Raw genomic sequence first — 13573 nt, forward strand, 5'->3', positions numbered from 1 at the left:
CCAGAGACCAAGGAACAGTCGAAACAGTGGACTTTACCCGGCAAAAGTGCTCCGAAGCAGGCGAAGACTGCCCCATCGGCCGGAAAGGTGATAGCCACCGTTTTCTGGGATTCACAAGGTGTGATCTATATCGACTACCTGAAAAGGGGCAAAACGGTCACAGGGCTGTACTATGCCAAATTATTGGGCCGATTCGACGTCGAATTGCAGAAAAACGGCCCCATTTGGCGAAGAAAAAAGTGCTCTTCCACCATGATAACGCACCGGCTCACACCTCCGCCGTCACCATGGCCAAATTAGTCGAATTAGGCTACGAACTGCTGTCCCATCCACCGTATTCTCCAGATTTAGCCCCGTGCGACTCTTTTTTGTTTCCAAACTTGAAAAAGTCATTCGCCAGGCAGAAATTTGAGTCGAATGAGGAGGTAATCGCTGCCACGGAAGCCTACTTTTCAGACCTCGAGGAAATGTATTTTTCAGACGGGTTAAAGAAGTTGGAGTATCGCTGGGCCAAGTGCATCGAACTAAAAGGAGACTATGTTGAAAAATAAAAGGCCACTTTTCCAAAATTTTCGTTTTTTTTTGTAGGCTAAGTACTTATCGGACCACCCTCGTAGACCCGTATGTCTACTCCCCATACGAGGTGTGTTCAAAAAATAACGAGAATTTTCGTTTTATGAAAAAAATATTTATTTATTCATCTACATTAATGTTGTCGCCTTCAAAGTAGTCCCCTTCGGATACAATACACTTATGCCAACGCTTTTTCCAATCCTCGAAACACTTTTGAAACTCGATCTTTGTAATAGCTTTTAGCTCTTTCAGCGATTCGCTTTTAATGTCATCTATGCTTGTAAAACGACGGCCTTTTAATGTTCTCTTTATTTTTGGAAATAGAAAAAAGTCACATGGAGCCATATCTGGCGAATATGGAGGCTGAGACATCGTTACAGTTTCGTTTTTGGCCAAAAATTCACGAACAAGCAATGAAGTGTGAGCAGGCGCATTATCGTGGTGCAAAAGCCATGAATTGTTTTGCCACAAATCCGGGCGTTTTTTTCGGATTGCTTCACGCAAACGACGTTGAACTTGTAGTACTGCTTATTGATTGTTTGATCTTGTTGCAAGAATTCATAATGCACTATGCCATTAAAATCGAAGAACACAGTGAGCATAACCTTCACATTCGACCGCACTTGTCGAGCCTTTTTCGGTCTTGGCGATCCAGAATGCCTCCATTGGGACGATTGAGCCTTAGTTCCGACATCATATCCGTAAACCCATGTTTCGTCACCTGTTATAACACGTTTTAGTAGTTCTGCATCGTTATTGACTTCATTTAACGACTCCTGAGCAACTTCCATTCGCCGCTGTTTTTGTTCGAAATTCAACAATTTTGGAACGAATTTTGCTGCCACACGTTTCATACCCAAAACATTCGAAAAAATTTGATGGCATGAGCCAACTGATATGCCAACATCATCAGCGACTTCTCTGATTGTGATTCGGCGATCGTTCATAACCATTTCTTTCACTTTTTTCACGTTTTCATCGGTTGTTGATGTGCTTGGGCGTCCGGGTCGTTCGTCATCTTCAACGTTTTCGTGGCCATCGCTTGTACCTTTGTTGGAAACGCTTATACCACTCATAAATCCTTGCTTTACTCATAGCAGACTCACTATATGCCTTTGTTAACATTTGACAAACTTTACTACACTTTATTTCATTTTTTACGCAAAATTTAATACAAATTCTTTGATCCATTTTTTTTCACAAACGAAAATCGCCGAGCTCGAAAAACACGTCTAACGTTAGCGGCTGCCACTTAAAAAGTAAGCAATGAATATTGCTGAAAATTTTATCGTACTTCAGGGGCATGTGTACCAACATAATAAACAAAAATTTTATACAAGCGGACTCTCCAAACCCGCGATATTTAAAAATTCTCGTTACTTTTTGAACACACCTCGTATAGCTGGGAAGACAGTCGAGAGGCTTATGATTCAAAGAATGTCCAACATTTTAAACAGCTCGGACTGGTTTTCGGAGGATCAATTCGGCTTTAAAGCAAATAGATCCAGAGAGGATGCCATTAGAAGACTATATGAAGTAGTAGAAGAGGCAGAATCTGACCCGTCGATCAAGTACGTAGCCGCTATTCCACTAGATGTCTCAGGAGCATTCGATGCTTTATGGTGACCAAGCCTGCTCTCCTAATTAAAAGAAAGAAATTGCCCGAAGAACATATACAAGCTCCTCCAGAGTTACTTCAGTGATCGAGAGGTAGGCATATATGCTCACTTCGAAGAAACACTAAAAACAGTAACGAAGGGGTGCCCTCAGGGTTCAGTCTTTGGACCGATAGGTTAGAACATCATCTTTGGCAAACCACTTCGGGCAATCAGGGATGCAGGATACAAGGTACTGGCCTATGCCGACGATGTGCTTCCCATCATTAAGGCGACGAGACGCATTAATTTTAAAAGACAAGCCCATAATGCATAAGTCATATAATAACGGATTGGTGAAAGTCCGACAAAATGAATTTGGCAGTACAAAAGTCAGCACTAATATGGCTAAAAGGCCAACTAAGCGAGAATAGGAGCCCTACAGTCAAAATTGGGAAAGACAACATTAGAACGCCCAAAACAGTCAAGTACCTAGGAATCACGATTTCGAAGGGCTTCCGATTGGAAGAACACATTCGAAACGTGGTTTAAGACTGCAGCAACACCTACTTCGAGTAAAATAGCAAAAGCGAACTAGGGCCTAAAATTCAATTCTATGAAAAAGATATACAATGACTTCCTACTATCGAAAGTTACGTACGCCGCTGCGGGCTGGTGGCAAAAAATAAACATCAAACAGCAATCTGCCTTAAAAAGATTGCAGCGATTAATTCTTTGCAAAACACTAAAAGCTTACAAATCGATCTCTCGTGAAGCGGCGCACGTGCTTGCAGCTACCCGACCAATAGCTCTCGAGCTCGATAGGAGAGTTGCGAAGTACTACGTCACGAAAGGGAAATCGGTAACACTGTACGGCATCCGAATAGACTCGGAGGAGCTTTGATCCGACAGACTAAAAATCTCGAAAGCCATACAACTCATCAACGATAAAATCGAAAGAGTATGGTAGGAGAGATGGCAGTCAGTCACAAATGGCAGGAGAACGTACTGTTATTTCCCAGTAATCAAGAATAGATTAAAGAAGAGATGGCTAAATCGCAATCACTATACAGTACAGTTCATGACTGGACACGGTGCTTTTAAGTCATACCTCCATATAAGAGGATTATGCGAAGACTAACTGTGTTGTTGTGGTAAAATAGAAAGCGAAAGCCATATTCTCTTTAACTGCGAAGAATTAAGGGAACTAAGAAAGCCATGAATAGAGGCTGTTAAAGAGGAGGGCCACACATGGCCTTGCCCTGAAACAGCCCTAGTATCTAGCAGGAAAATCTACAAAGTCTTTGAAGACTTTGCTAGAAAAGTCATAGAGCCCAGGAAAGGAGCACCTATAACAAAGAGAAAGCGCAGAAAAGTAGTTACTAACAACAGTAGAAAGATTCTGCCTCTTACAAGGTCCCTAACCAGGGGACAAAACTCGCACAATGACTAAGCTAATTTTTGAACTTTGAATAGCTAATAGGGCTTGAATTTTGAAGATAATTTTTGTACATTGAACTTTAGAATTAAATCCTGAAGTTCAATAATTCGAACGCTAGTTAGAATACCCGATTGAGCCTGATTTCGGAACCCGATTAGAATGAGTGGCATGACTGGCACGAATACTGAAAACTGCCTGGGAAATCGCCTTGTCGGCTAGGCGAGATCCCGCTCCTGACCCAAAAGTCAAAAATATTAAATCGAAAGAGCAAACATCAGTATCAGTGAGTCATAAAAGCTATTCCATAGAAAGCGATTTCTATTTTATTTCTTTGCCTTCTCCCCCTTCCCGCCTCAATTACTATGAGCGAGTGCGCCTCACTTGCCCACCTTAAAAAATGGTTAACGAACGAGCTTTCGTTACAGGTCTAAGTGTCAAAGTATATCAGGAATGTCAAGCGAAGTGAAAAAGAAGTGTTGGAGTAAGATTCCTATCTACACAGCATGAAACTTTGTTGCAATGTTTCTGTAAGGTTTCGCTGAAAGGTTCGAAAGGTTGCTGAAATATTTCAATGAAAGGTTTCTGCAATGCTTTTAAGTCCCTTGCTGTAACGCTTCAAATTATATTAATTTCAAACGTGTACAAATTTTTTGTTATATTTGTTCGTAACCTGCATTTAAAGAAAATTTGAACTCAGTCATGTATTATCAATTTATTGTTACTCGAAATGAAAAAAAAATTAATCTTTACATAAACACGCGAATGTCATGATAATGATTTTGTGAATAGTGAAAAATAACATCAGTCCAACTGCCTGCGTGATGCTCAGATCAATGCTGATCCAAGCGACTTACACCGGCCTATTTATACATAATAGAGTAGATTGCGCATCTTACTCCACTTCTTCATTTACAAGGATCTTTTTTTTCGTAGATCAAAAATTCTAGATCGCCTTTTTACCTATGAACTCTCATAATTTTCTATGTATTTCGCTTCAATTAATAGAATTTTATCATTTTCAATACAGCCAATTATTTATTAAACTAAGTAATCATTTACTTATAAGTGTTTTATAGATATCTACTTATTTTCAATAGACTTATACGTATGTAGCGAATATTATCAATCAACATCAATTAAATCAACCTTAGCTGTTTGTCAAATATTTTTATTATTTACAAATGCTCACGATAACTTCATGAATTTGTTTAATAACATTTCTTAGAGTTCATGGCTTTTTAGTTCATATAATACGCCTATCGACTTAATATCTAGTTGTGTTGATAACTGTAGAGTTAAACTGTTATCAATGTTCAAATTCTCTTTAATTGCAATTTAGGTAAATTAGCATTAAGTATGTTATTCGTTTAGAAGATTAAAATTCGTTTGCGTAAGATATAATTTCTCCTTAGTATGTATATTAATTTGGAGGTTGACGGAACCTTGAGCGGTATTTCACCTATTGTGTTTATCTAATTTGACTTTTCGCACGTGACGTCATAGCGAGATTTGCTGTTTTTTAAGTGCGAAACGTCCGATAGCTCATTGCCTCGGCTCGAATAAAAAGCTTTCGTTACATTGCACGAATTTTTCAGAAATGTTTCTTGAAATGTTATCGCAAAGTTTCAATGAAACCTTTCGGAAATTTTTCCTTGAAATATATTTAAAAATTTTCATGGAATGTTACTATACACTTTAAGGGAAATAGTGCAGAAATATTTCAATGAAATATTTCCGTAATGTTTTTATGTCCCATTCACGAATCCTTCAGAAATGTTATGTAAAATATATTTTGAAAACGTAATTACATATTTGAAATATACTAAAAAAACTTTCACAATAGAAAAAATGTTTTGTTCTACTACACATCAAAGCTGAGATATTCTATTGGACAACTAGAGATATACATAGCTACAAGCTAACAAGGAAAAACGCTATCCTCTTATCCCACTACAGATGTAGCTAGAACGCGCGGACAAACGGTATGCACCCATTGGGATCCGAAAAGTTCGCATCAGTGCTCCTGTCAGTGGAATCTGTAAGCCGAGTTATTAGACTACTCTGCTCTTATTTACACGTATTAATATAGGCATTATAATGGGGTGGATTAACCGATGAAACTTGGATTTACTTAAGAACAACCTTCCACGATGCAAAGCTAACCGCCGCTCCGTTAATCACGTATGAGCATACGTGTATTCGCCTTTACGATTGATACTTTCGCTCCAATGTCTCCTTTCTGATATAATTGAACTCACCTTAAGTCACCTGACTTATAACACTTGCTTTCTCTTTGGTGTATGGAGACTAATGATTCTTTCCACTATTCCCTAGATGAAATCGGGCTTAAAAAAATATCAGGTAACGGATCCGTTAAATTAAAGTGAAACGAAAGAACGTAATGCGACGAATAAAGATCAAGACTTTTATAATAATAAAAGTTACAGTCTTTGGTGGTCCGAAAGACTAGCATACGCGTATAAGATTTACATTTATGTGGGGAGAGAGAAAGAGAGAGAGAGAATTCGAAATTCTACCGCGAAATATAACGCTCGACGCGAATGCGATAACGGTTGCGTATAACAAAATACTTTCGGAAGTATTTCGGAAGCGCAGAAAAAGGAAGGTACACCTACCCTGCGGTGCAATTACGGTGATCAGCCGTAATTGATGTTGGTAAGCGATTTCTTCTCCCGGGGGATGCTGCGACGATTCTGCCTTGCTACCGGATCGGTTGCTTTGCGCGTTTAACTCCTCGCTGCTTCTGGCTCAGATGCTTTTTTCCTCTATTCCTCGCTTCTACACCACTCACGTACCAAAACCAAATTAACTTTCGTTCGTCAAACGGCAAAAAATACAAGGGGAAAATTTGGCGGTTTTTTCGAACAACAGCTGAGGCTAAACTGAAAATGAAACTCGCACGCACCCCCTCTATCTCCTAAACGTTCGCTCTCGTACTTTGAGTATGTCGAATCGCGTACGTATCAATTGATCGAATCGACTACCGTTGCAGCCTCTCCAAGTCCTGGCCACTCGGACAGGACGAATACCCACAATTTGCCGTCAGCAATATCCTAAAAGATGGAAAGGAAAAGGAATTAAATAATTAAACCCTTCCTCTTTAATTACCGGTTTATTTATGGTCCACCAGAGCCTGCATCATTTCTTGGCTACACCTGGCGCTTTATGTTTCGGGTAGCACCAGTGTGTAGCCTTCTTCGGGCACTGCTGGGTTTTCGTCACCCCGGGCTCCTTGCAGAAGTAGCAGCCCCTCAGCTGCGATTAGGACTGATCAGTCTCCCGAGCTTGTTCGGTCCGCTCCGCAGATCGAGGGGACTGCTGGGCGCTGACTCCCTGAGAGGCGGTGTTCGTCACGCCATCCACCGTAGCGGTTGTACGTTCTTCCTGCGACCTTACCTCGATCGTGATGTCGGGAGCCATGCGCCCGTCCACGTGGACCGTAAGCATCGTCCCAGCACCAGTAGCTCCCGGGGCTCTCTTCTCTTGAGCCGTCATCAGAAGCGCTGCGGGGGACTCCTGTCAATTTTTCACCCGCATCAGGGCCTCTCCATAGGCCCTCTGGTACTGAACTACCTCTGCCCACGTCCCAAGCAGCTCTTCTGCCCTCTGGTGGTTCAGAAAACGTCTCAGGTGCGTGAGCACCTGAGACTAGAGTTCTCCAACGGACCGCCAGTCGCTCTTCACCTCGTTGAGTCCCAGACGTATATGTCTGAAATCGAGAAGGAGAGTGCTGCTTGGGGATACGGGGGTGATTACAGACCACGTGCTGAGCCCCACCTAATCTTGGTCCTGTTTGGATCGAAGAGTCCCGGGTAGCCTTCTTCAGAGCAACCCACATCGCGTCCCGAAGAACACCCGCCATCGTTCCCTGGTAGCGCTCCCTTCAAGTGGCCCCCTCCAACTAGACCCTGGTGAAGCTCCACAGATCTTCAATAAGCTGCGTCGCATCAGGATCCAGCTGCAGATCTAGTAGCATTTGCGTGACCACCTCGAAGGTTTATTCCGCCACGACTATTCTTCAGTCCATCTGTAACATCCAAAAGAAAAAGATTAGATGAAACTCCCTGCGCGAAGGAAAACCTACTATACGTCGCATCCCACCGGGTTACGCGTTCCTTCGCTTATCCTTACGTGAACGCCCCGGTCCTCGTCGGTTACCGTTCCCTTCCTATTACTTGTTCGGGATAATCTGCTCAACCGTCCTTTGTACGAAGGGCACGGTGTTTCGTGGTCTACCTCTCCCTCTAGATTCCTTTATGGAAGAGTTGTCGCCTCCTGCCTGACCGTTGACCTTCTCTAAGACCTTCCGAGGTCGACCTTGACCTCTTTTGTTTGGTGCGGATATCGGTACATCCGACGCCTCGGAGGGATTGTTACTTACGGCCGTGAGGGCTGCTATGTCGATCCATTCGCTCGATAAATCCTCGCCCGGATGCTCGCACGCTCGCGGAATCGCTCGCCTCTTCCGATCCTTCTTCACGCGGCTCGCGGATTCGCTGTTGGTCGCTTCTTCGCCCTCTTCTTCGCCCGGACCATAGTACGGTTTAAGGTCCTTGGCATGAAAGAGCTCGGGTAGGATCTCTAACTGAATACCCAGTTTGTATGTGTTGGAACCACATATCTCCTCAATCACATATGGACCGGCGTATTTCGGCGCCAATTTGGCTGATATGCCTTGGATAGCCGAGGAGAGTACCGTGTTTCTCTTCCATATCCAATCTCCGACCTTAAACTTCGGATACCGTCTCTTCTGGTCGTAATAACCCGTCTGACGTGCCGCTTTCTCCTTTGACTTGGAGTTGGCACGCTCCCATAGATTAGGGAGCTTCTCCATATATTCAGCCCAATCCATTACAGCTTGGCGCTCCGAACACTCAAGGGCCTGCTGATTCTGTGATCTTCGGAACGTCAAAGGAGGTATCGGCTGACGCCCAAAGATGAGCATCGCAGGACTATATCCGGTGGCGCTATGCGTTGCCGAGTTCAACGCGAAGTTGAACTCTGATAGGTATTCATCCCAGCTCTTATGACGATCACGTCTCACGTACGACGTAATCATGGTTTTTAGCGTCCTGTTTGCTCGCTGTGTGGGGTTCACTTGAGGATGGTACACGAGAGTCAAGGCGCGCTGGATGACGTTCGTCTGGAGGTATGAATCGACTTCCTGATTCTTAAACACGGTCCCGTTATTCGATAAAAATACCTCTGGCGCTTCAAACCTAGTGACAATTTGCTCGTGTAATTCCTTTGCGATCATTCTACCATTTGCTTTGCATATCGCAACGCACTCCATCCAGCGAGTAAAATGGTCTATAAAGACCAGGACATACTCAAATCCTCTAGAGCTTTTAGGGAATGGTCTAGTGATATCACCAGCCACCACCTACTAGGGTCGTGACACTTGTCTACGACCCATCAGCCCACAAGGTGCTCTTTGTTCCACCTTGCATTGCTGATATACCAAGTAACTCTCCACGTACTCCATGACCTGATCATACATCTTAGGCCATTAGTACAAGCGCCTAACCCTGGAGAACGTACGCTCTCGTCCTTGATGCCCTGCCGTCGGGCATGATGGACCTCCTCTTGGTACCTTTTCTCTCTAGGTACCGCAAACTTCCACGCTTCATCGTTGTCGATGGACTCTTCACAATCCTCATCAGGCTAATAGTGATACAGCCTCCCCTAACTACCTTCTATATAGGGTGTGAGTGTTGGTCCTGGCATATTTCCTGGTATTGTTGTAGATTCCACGCATCAGTGGTTTCCGGGCGACTATTTATGGCACTCACTTCAGTCCCTTCCTCCTCATAGGCTCTAAACAAGGCGTCTGGCACTACATTGAGATCTCCCCTTCGATATTCAATATCGAAGACATTGCCTTGCAATGTTAGCGCCTAACGCGCTTAGCCTTCCCGTGGGATTTCTCATACTGTGGAGCCATTTCAGGCAACTATGATCAGTGATAATTTTGAAATAATGCCCTTCAATGTTCAGCCGGAACTTCCCAATGGTCCATACCACTGCCAAGCACTCTCTCTTGGAGACTGTATAGTTCCTTTCAACGCTGTTGAGTGATCGGCTGGCGTATTCGATCACACGCTCCTCTCCATCGACATCCTGCGTTAGGACTGCCCCGATCCCACTATCGCTGGCATCAGTTTGTAGTACAAATTGACCGCAAGGATCGGGTGATTGAACTATTGGAGCGGAAATCATCGTCTCCTGCAACCTTGCGAAAGCTTGCTCATACTCCTCCTCCCAAGAGAAACATTCATTCTTCTTCGTCAGATTTATAGGTTCAGCGATCGTGGCGAAATCGGGTATAAAACATCTATACCACGACGTCATGTCCATGAATCACTTTACCTGTCTCACTGTCCATGGTATTGGATACTCTAGTATCGGTCGTATCTTCTCGGGGTCTGGTCTTACTCCGTCTTACAGAAGTGGCTTTTGGCTTTGTTGATGGTGAGACCCGCAACCAAAATTCGCTTTAATACCTTTTCCAGGTGCCACTTATGCTCCTCAAATGACGATGAAACCACTATTACGTTGTCAAAGTAAGCAAAAGCGAATGGATCCATATCTGGGCCTATCATCTTGTCCATCAACCTCTAGAAGGTCGCTTTTGCGTATGACAGTTCGAAGAGCATTTTCTTGAATTGAAAATGCCCCAACCTTGGTACTGTAAATACCGATACCGGGGCGACTTTTCCTTTAGGGAAATTGGATGATACGCGCTATTTAAGTCCAGTGTGGATATGAACTTAGCATCCCTTATACGTCTTAGGATGTCGCTCATTAGAGCGTCTTTCAGCCATAATTTGTCCTCATCGAGATCCAAAATCGCGCGGAACTCTCTTATAAAGTTCGCGCCTACATAGCAGTCATCCGTGAGCATTGGCGTTATCGCGACTCTTATATTTCTGGTGATTCCCCCTACCTTAAAGGGAAACATCACGTGACTAAGGATGGGGCATGGACGTTCGTCGGCGAGCCTTGCATTGCCAGCCCTGGTCACATTCAATCCGAGTCCCATCTCCGATGCCAATTTCAGCCCTATCTGACCCATTACCATAGATGAAGCTCCGATATCACAGAGTGCTCTAATTTTAAAGTCACCTATGTCTACCCGCAACCACCATCTGGTCTCATCTTCTGGGTCGTATCCACGAGTAGCATTTTCTTCTCCATTCGCCTTGCTTCTCAGTGGCTTTTTTCCTTCCGGTGCTATGACGATGAACTTGCTCCTACTCGTGGACTCCTTAGGCGGAGAAACATTTTGTGTGAAGGTGTCCGAAACTTTCAGGTCTTCGGTTTGCTCGATCTTCTTAACAATCGAGTCGTTTCCCTCCTCCACAACTTGTATAAGGCTGCCTGGTCCTTCCAGGATAACCGCCCCCTTATTCTGTCAAGGGCTGGCATCGGGCTCGATCGTCTTCTGCTCCTTTGTACTGCTAGATCCTGGGCCTTCTTGCTGCCCTCTTAGGACCTGTTTGGATTCCTGGATCGTCGACAACTTGCTCTTTCCCATCGACAGCCCACGGCGAGAGGTCGAATTTACCGGAGGCGCGAAGATGATCTCTTCTCTTCACTCTGCTTGCCGTTTCCCTTGTTGCAATCTGGGCAGAACTTACAGCTGAATCCCAGCTTGCCACAAGCAGAACACTCAAGAGGTTTCGTGAAATCAATCTAACCCCTCTGTTCTTCTCGCCGCTTACCAGTAGACTTAGGAGAAGGTGAATTTCTCCTTCTCCCATGCCATTGACTTTTGCGCTGCTCTGGAGGGCTGTCCTGCTTTTCTGTTGCCATTTTACGCAGGAGTCTCTCTACGCCCTCCAGTCGCTCTTTCATCTTTTTATCAGAATTGGAGGTTTGCGCAACCGATACCGTTACTTCTTCGGTAGGCCTCCAGGCAGGGTTCTCCACTCCCTGTCCATGCTGCGGTCCTCCCTCCTTCTTCACACGCCCCTTCCCATCGCTTACTACTGCAGCGGTTTGGGCTTTATTACCAGCCGTTCTTTTGCTCCGCTGGTATGCGTGTAAAGGGAAGATCGACGAGTTTGGGTCCGTGAATACGCGTGGGCGTCGACCGTAAGACAAAGTGCTCTATACTTCGGTCGCTCTCCTATTAAATTCGCGCATCGACGTTAACTCACTTCAACGCAGATGTATTTGGATATTTGGCAGGAGGTTCGCATACAGCAGGTCTAATAACCTTTCGAAGGGCATTGACGGTTCCAACCGATTGACTAAAGCTACTAGGTTGGACACGTATTCTCTCACCATCTCATCTTCGTCCTGGAGCCGGTTTTGCACTTCCTGGAACAGCCTTTGTTGCTGTTGCGTACTAGTGCCGAACCATTCTCGGGCGTCGGCGACGAATTGGGTGTAACTAAGCCACTAGTGCTTGCTACTATCGTACCAGGTCCTCGCGTTACCTTCGAGGATTTCTGATACAGAAAAAAGCACCTCGATGTCGGTTAGTCCTGCGCCCACGCATAGGTCTTCTAACCTGGACAGAATCGTGTCCACGCTCTGTGGCCTACTGCTAGCAATACTCAACTTTCATACGCGGACAATTTTTCCTACATCTCGGGTTGTGGAGAGCCCTGAGGATATGAGTGGAACGGTACCAGACGATCCACGTCGACTTTTTTATCGTACCGGTGCGGATCTCCCGTAATCCTCCTGATCCTCTTTACCTCCTCTTCTTTGGAGGGGTTACGGTGGGGTCACGTCCCTTCTTCTAGGAACGGGTCTCGGTGGAGCCGGTGTGCTTTCCGAAATCTCTCAGTCGTAGTGGGAGGTGTATGTGTCCTGAAAGTCCACATTACGTCTGGGGCACGGTTGAATCGAGTCACGCTGAAACGTATGGGCTGCATCGGCCATTACATGCATGATGTCCTCCAGCTCTCGTATTCTCCGGCGCACTTTTTGCGCCTCCCGCTCCGCATACACCTATATACCCTGGAGAGTTTGAAAGGTCTCTATGATACGGTCGACCAGCTTGCAGTTGCGGTCGACCCCCTCCTTCAGGTACGCTATTTCCCGGAAGGCTTCGCCCAAGGATAGTTCTCCTTGGGGCTCCTTCCAAGTCCAGGACTCCTGCGTTCTCAGATGCTGCTCCTGCTCTTGGGTCTGGAGGATTCTCTGCTCGTCGCCATCTTCTTCCTAGCGGCTGGCTTCGACTTCTGAGTCCTCATCCAGGTAGGCAAATATCCTTGACAAATTTGCCAAGGTTATTCCCTCCTTGTTAATGAGTCTGAGTTTGTGGTCACTGTGCTCCTCTTCGTTGTGGTTTTCCAACTCGTCGCAGATTGTATTGAGCCACGTTTGGCGGGTGCGCTTTCTGCATCCCGCCACCTGCTAACTAAGCGTAGTCTCTTGAAAATTTGAAAAAAATTTCATCAATGGAAAGCTTTAAGCCTTCCCCGTACAAGACGTCACCTTCATCCTGTGTCGCGTCCGAAGGGAATTTCTCGGCATCGAAACAGGGCTTCATGTCACAGACGGCGACCTTTCTGCCATATGGCGAGCTCGTTGTTAGATGTTCGTTATCCTCTAAATTCGACTGGCATGTGGCGTTGAGAGCTTCTTCTGCCTCTGAGGCAGTTTGCAAATCTTTCCGCATTTCTGCTGGTAAAGCTTCTGATATAAAAAATAAACGGCTAAGGTTGTCACGTCTTTCTTTTGCTGCTTCTTCATCTAAATCATCTGTTGTTATAAAGTCCTGAGCTGAGTAGTCACCATTTAAACTACACAATAATCGGTTTGCTCGCTTAGTGATGAGTCACTTAGTCACCAATTTGTCGCCATTTTGTACGTACTCAGATTGACAATTTACCTACAAGACAATCGAACAGCTTGTTTAATGAAAGCGAAAAGTGAAAAGTACGATTATCAGTTCAATATAAAATATTTTAAATAATTGTTAATT

The sequence above is a fragment of the Phymastichus coffea genome, unplaced genomic scaffold, assembly GCF_024137745.1.
Source record: "Phymastichus coffea isolate CEN01 unplaced genomic scaffold, Cenicafe_Pcof_1.1 PCOF00033, whole genome shotgun sequence".
Lineage (NCBI taxonomy): Eukaryota > Metazoa > Arthropoda > Insecta > Hymenoptera > Eulophidae > Phymastichus > Phymastichus coffea.